This window comes from Lepidochelys kempii, chromosome 2, assembly GCF_965140265.1.
Source record: "Lepidochelys kempii isolate rLepKem1 chromosome 2, rLepKem1.hap2, whole genome shotgun sequence".
NCBI classification, from domain to species: domain Eukaryota; kingdom Metazoa; phylum Chordata; order Testudines; family Cheloniidae; genus Lepidochelys; species Lepidochelys kempii.
In genome coordinates this window covers 116,825,106-116,831,773 of record NC_133257.1, presented here as the reverse complement: position 1 = coordinate 116,831,773, position 6,668 = coordinate 116,825,106, and positions in this window count along the sequence as shown.

Here is a 6,668-nt window from a genome sequence, read left to right as displayed (position 1 = left end):
ACTTTGTGTAATGACCCATCCACTCCCAGTCTTTATTCAAGCCTAAGTTAATTGTATCCAGTTTGCAAATTAATTCCAATTCAGCAGTCTCTCGTTGAAGTCTGTTTTTGAAGTTTTTTTGTTGAAGAATTGCCACTTTTAAGTCTGTAATCGAGTGACCAAAGAGATTGAAGTGTTCTCCGACTGGTTCTTGAATGTTATAATTCTTGACATGTGATTTGTGTCCATTTATTCTTTTATGTAGAGACTGTCCAGTTTGACCAATGTACATGGCAGAGGGGCATTGCTGGCTCATGATGGCATATATCACATTGGTAGATGTGCAGGTGAACGAGCCTCTGATACTGTGGCTGATGTGATTAGGCCCTATGATTGTGTCCCCTGAATAGATATGTGGACACAGTTGGCAACGGGCTTTGTTGCAAGGATAGGTTCCTGGGTTAGTGGTTCTGTTGTGTGGTGTGTGGTAGTTGGTGAGTATTTGCTTCAGGTTTGGGGGCTGTCTGTAAGCAAGGACTGGCCTGTCTCCCAAGATCTGTGAGAGTGATGGGTTGTCCTTCAGGATAGGTTGTAGATCCTTGATGATGCGTTGGAGAGGTTTTAGTTCGGGGCTGAAGGTGATGGCTAATGGCGTTCTGTTATTTTCTTTGTTCAGCCTGTCCTGTAGTAGGTGACTTCTCTCCAAGGAGAGACTGCTGAATAGGAATTAATTTGCAAACTGGATACAATTAACTTAGGCTTGAATAAAGACTGGGGGTGGATGGGTCATTACACAAAGTAAAACTATTTCCCCTTGTTTATTCCCCCCTGCACCCCCCACTGTTCTTCAGATGTTCTTGTCAACTGCTGGAAATGGCCCACCTTGATTATCACTACAAAAGGTTTTTTCCCCCCAGCTCTCCTGCTGGTAATAGGTCACCTTAAGTGATTACTCTGGTTACAGTCTGTATGGTAACACCCATTGTTTCATGTTCTCTATGTATATAAATCTCCCCACTGTATTTTCCACTGAATGCATCCAATGAAGTGAGCTGTAGCTCATGAAAGCTTATGCTCTAATAAATTGGTTAGTCTCTACGGTGCCACAAGTACTCCTTTTCTTTTTACATTAAATAATGTCGTCAACAATTAACAAAATTGACTCAGTTTGCCATTTAAACAAGTCAGTGAAATGCTCAGATCAAAAATGTTTTAATACATTAAAAATTTGCACACTGAAATAGTGAAAATGGAGTTCCTTTTAATTATTCTCATTAATGGCATCCTTTTAGTTTCTGTCTTGGCGGAGAAAGAAAGGACAGAGTGGACACTGAGACTCAACTAGTCTCCTATCACTTAAAAAATTATTCTCTTCAAGGGTGAGGGATGGACGCTTCCACTGCCATAGTACTGCTTATGCTGTTCTCAAAAGGAAGCTTGACACTGGAACTAGTGGGGCACTGCCCCACATAAAAGACCAAGAAAATAAAATTAATGTACAATAAAATTACTTTAATCTTAAGTTTCTTCACCAGTCACTGCTGTTTAATGGAATAGCTTTTCCAGATAAAGGAACCATGGCAGGCTCCTCTTTCAGTGCCCTGGACCATACATGCAGAATGTGGACATTCAAGTGAGAGACTCCAAAGCAGCAGCTTTGTAATGAATAGCTCAGTAACCACAGAAGAGTGCTGAGGACCATTTTCACAAGTACCTTTAAATAATAAACTCATGTGTGTGTCCCATTAAGTTGCAATTCACAGCACCCCACTCAAAATTTTGATCAAGGGCTGCCACTGCCCCTTCTGTAGCTACACAGAAAATGTTATTCTCTTAGGCTGTTAACTTAGCTTCTTTTACAGCACAGTATTCTTGCAATATCTCCTCAGACCTAGAGCATATTCCCACACAGGGTCAGCCAGCTCTCCAGGCCAGTCCATGGGATGGAGGTGCAGCTATGGCTGAGCTCTTTCTGTTCCCCAACTCAGCTGCTCCAAAGGAGAAGCTTCTAAGGTGTAGACCCTGTGTTTCTTTGAGAGCTGGAGCTGCTACCTGAACAGTCATTATTACATGGGTTGAATAAGGTGGAATCCTTTTTCACTCCAACTTCCCTGCATAGGCATGATAGCAAGGCACAATCTAGGCCTTGGGGGTTTAGCCATATGATTTCCTCTGATTTTATTGCACACTGAGTGGCTACATAAAACCCATGCATCACTCTGAAAACCACTTTGCTTTGCATTACAATCTGAGAAGTATCTGCAGTACTCATTATCCCTTTGATAAACCTGGGCTTCCGTCACTTTTTTTTTTTTTTTTTGGTAAGGAGATGTTTTCATTGCTGCTTTGCTAATATTTTTCATATCCATATTAAATAAAACACTGCTGTAAATATCTTTCTTACGTCACTTCCCATGGGTCCAAGTATTAGTCCAAGTTAGATATGCAGCTGGCTCCCTACTTTCAAAGCTTCGCTCTGGATCATGGCCAGGGCCTTTGCAAATAAACTCTGAGGGTTTCTACAAACAGTGAACAGAGGCTACTGTAACCACCTCTGTTATTCATCATCAACTCCTTTACTTATTGGAATTCTGTAGACTTAAAAACTAGCCAGATAGTCTTCCAGGAGACATATAATCTATCCCAAAATAAAACAGAAGTAATTAAAAAGGCCTTATGATTTGCCAAGAAGGGTAATGATATTAATTATACAGTAAAGAATAACCTATGTGTTCTTTTGTTGCTTTAAAAGATTAAAATAGTCTCCTCAAACCAAACAAGTAAGTCCAGGCAATTAACTGTATATGGTAATTGTACCACTTTCTTTGTCATATTGAAGAAAATACTCCAGATGAAATCCTGGCCCCATTGAAGTCAATGGCAAAACCCTCATTGACTTCAGCAGAGCTAGGATTTCACCATCTATGTTTTGTTCATAGGTGAATGGGTATAGAGACAAGACAGGCTGAGAAGGTGAAGGATATATAGGATTAGCCAGACCAGCTGGACAAATAGGTAAGTTAACATGAGGCATATTAAGATTCTTAAGGGACCCTAGTATTTTAAAATAAAAATGTGTTGAACCCGTGTAGCAAATTTTAGGTATCCTAAGAGGCGGAGTTTTCCTATAACTTTAAGTCAGATGAATATGTGTGTAACAGGGCAGCCTGCCCCTTTAAGGACCAAGAGGCCTTGGCCCAGACTGTCCTATTCAGTTAGTCCCCTCCATAATTAGCTGCCTCTCAGCCTGAAGGCTGGACAAATAAAGTAGGTGTTAGCCTGATAAACACCTGTGCTTCATAAAAATGTTGAGCAAAGTTGGAGAGAGGAACTACAGGAAATAGGCTGTATTAGGCTCTGGGACTGGCAAAGGGGCTCTGAGGTAGGGTATGTGGAGAGCAAGGTGGGCTTTGGGAGAAGCTGCTAGAGTTAGTGGGAACCTACTAGGAAAAACAGTCTCTAGGGAGAAAGCCCTGGGAGATAATGCTCAGATAAAAGAACAAAGAATGCTGCAGGGCCTGGGAATAGGGGTGCAGAACAGGGAACTTCAGTGAGTGATAGTCTATGAGAGGGACTCTAGGGAAAGCAGCCTAGGAGTCAGTGCTCTACAGCAGAGGCGGGACTGGCTTAAAAGTAGACCAGAAGGAGTCAAGAACTGATTCTAGAAGGTGGGCTGAAGCATAGTTCAAGAAAGGCAGAAGAATCATAGAATCTTAGGGCTGGAAGGGACCTTGAGAGGTCATCTAGTTCAGTCCCCTGCACTCAAGGCAGGAGTATTATTTAGACCAGGGGCGGGCAAACTACAGCCCATGGGCCACATCCGGCACATCAGACCATTTAATCCGGCTCTCAGCTCCTGCCGGGGAGTGGGGTCGGCAGGGGCGGATTTACCATGAAACACACAGTGCCCTGGCACGGTTCCCCCAGGGCTGGGCACTGGGGCAGCTCAGCACCGGCGCACCCTGTGCAGGGCGGCTGCTCCACGGGAGGGCGGCTGCGGGGGTAGACGCTGTGGCGGGCAGGAGAGCAGGGAGGGAGGCTCACCCGCAGCCTCAGGGGAGCAGGCGGGAGGTGCGGGTGGCGGGAGAGCTGCAAACGTCGGCCGGAGGACTCAGGAGTAGCACAGGGCAGCCGCGCAGCCAGCCGGAGAGAAGCGAGGCTTTGAAAGGGAAACTCCCGCTTCTCCCCGGCTGCCCCTGCTCCCCCCGAGTCCTCCAGCGCCTGCTCGCAGGGCCGGATTCGGAAAGGGGGCAGGGCTTTAGGGGCTGCCGCCCAGGGCTCCAGGGCCCGCTTAGCGCTGGGCTGCAGCCCCTAAAGCCCTTGCGTTCCTGGTGCGGGGGAGGGGGGGAGGCATCTCCGAGAATCGTGGCCAATAGGAGCTGCGGGCGGTGCCTGCGGGGCAAGCACAGGGCCGCAAGGAGCCACCTGAGCTCCCCGCACCTGCACCAAATGGGAGCTGCCCCAGCTAAGTGCTCCGCACCCCAACCCCCTGCCCCAGCCCTGAGCCCCCTCCCACACCCTAACTCAGGGGCGGGTAAACTTTTTGGCCTGAGGGCTGCATCGGGTTTCTGAAATTGTATGGAGGGCTGGTTAGGGGAGGCTGTGCCTCCCCAAACAGCCAGGCATAGCCCGCCTCCCATCCGACCCCTCCCCCTGCTTTCTTGCCCCCTGACAGCCCCCCTCCAGGATCCCTGCCCCATCCAACACCCCCTGTTCCCTGACGGCCACCTGGGGACCCCTGCCCCATCCCCCCTCTCTCCCTGCTCTCGGTCCCCTGACCACCCCCAGACCTCCTGTCCCTAACTGCCCTGCACTGCCCCATCCAACACCCCCTTCTTCCCGACTCCTCCCCCCCCCCGGGACCCGTGCCCCATCCAACCATCCCTTCTCCCTGACCGCCCCCGACCCCTTGCCCCAACTGCCCCCCACCACCCTATTCAACTCCTCCTCCTTCCTGACTGCCGCTCCCTGTCCCCTGACCGCCCTCTGCCACCCCATCCAACCACTCCTTTCCTTCCTGACTGCCCCACTGGGACCCTTGCCCCCATTCAACCCCCGTTCCCCCCCTCTGACCTCCCCGACCCCTATCCACTCCCCTGCCCACCCCCCAAACTCCCCTGCCCTCTATCCAACCGCCCCCTTACCGCGCTGCCTGGAGCACCGGTGGCTGGCAGCGCAGCTGCACCAGGACAGGCAGCTCTGCTGTGCTACGCAGCACAGAGCACCGGGTCAGGCCTGGCTCTGCAGCTCCGCCACCCAGAGCATTGTGCCGCACGGCGGCATGGCTGCAGGGGAGGAGGGACAGCCTCCGGGCCAGGAGCTCAGGGGCCGGGCAGGACGGTCCCGTGGGCCGTACTTTGCCCACCTCTGCCCTAACTCCTGGCCAGACTCCTCATCCCCATCCTGTTCCTACACCCTAACTCCCTCCCAGACCCTCCATCCCTAGCCCTGAGCCCCAGGGGGAGAATGCAGAGAAAAAAAAAAAAGAAAAATGGTGGTGGTGGGGGGGAAGGAGGAGATAAGAGAGAATACTCCCCCTGTTGGGGGGGCCCAACAATGAAGCAGGGCACAGGGCCCCACTAACTAAATCTGCCTCTGGAGGTCGGGGGCTTGCCCCGCTCCACACAGCTCCCAGCATGACCCCCTTTGGCTCCTACATAGTATGCAGAGGCGTGGCCAGGCGCCTCTGCACGCTACCTTGTATGCAGGCACTGCCCCTGCAGCTCCCATTGGCCATGGTTCCCAGACAATGGGAGCTGCAGGGGTGGCGCCTGCGGATGGGGCAGTGCACTGAGCCGCATGGCCACGCCTTGGAGTTGAAGGGAGGACTTGCTTCCGGGAGCTGATTGTTGTAAGCGCCGCCCAGAGCCTGAACCCTTGAGACCACCCCATGCCCCAATCTCCTGCCACAGCCCTGATCCCCCTCCCACCCTCCGAACCCCTCGATCCCAGCTGAGCCCCCTCTTATACCCCCTCCTGCCCTCCAAACCCCAAGCCTCACCCCAGAGCTCGCACCCCTGGTGCACCAACAGTCTGCCCCATCCCTGATCCCCCTCCTGCCCTCTGAAACCCATTGGTCCAAGCCTGGAGCCCCCTCCTTCACCCCAAACTCTCACCCCTGGCCCCACCCCAGAGCTCAAACCCCCAGCCGGAGCCCTCACACCCCTCCCCTGTACCCCAAACCCCTGCCCCAGCCCTGATTCCCCTCCCACCCTCCGTACCCCTCGGTCCCAGCCTGGAGCTCCCTCCTGCATCCCAAACCCCTCACCCCCAACCCCACCCCAGAGCCTCCGAGGTCAATGAGAGCAATTTTTCTCCCTCCTCCTTGTAACATCATTTTAAGTACTTGAAAACTGTTATGTCCCCTCTCAGTCTTCTCTTCTCCAGACTAACCCAATATTTTCAATTTTCCCTCATAGGTCATGTTTTCTAGACCTTTACACATCATTTTTGTTGCTCTTCTCTGGACTTTCTTCAATTTGTTCATATCTTTCCTGAAATGTAGTGCCCAGAACTGTACACAGTATTCCAGCTGAGGTCTAATCAGCGCAGAGTAGAGCAGAAGAATTACTTCTTGTGTCTTGTTTACAACACTCCTTCTAATACATTCCAGAATGATATTCGCTTTTTCTGCAACAGTGTTACACTGTTGACTCATCTTTAGCTTGTGATCCATGACCCCCCACACC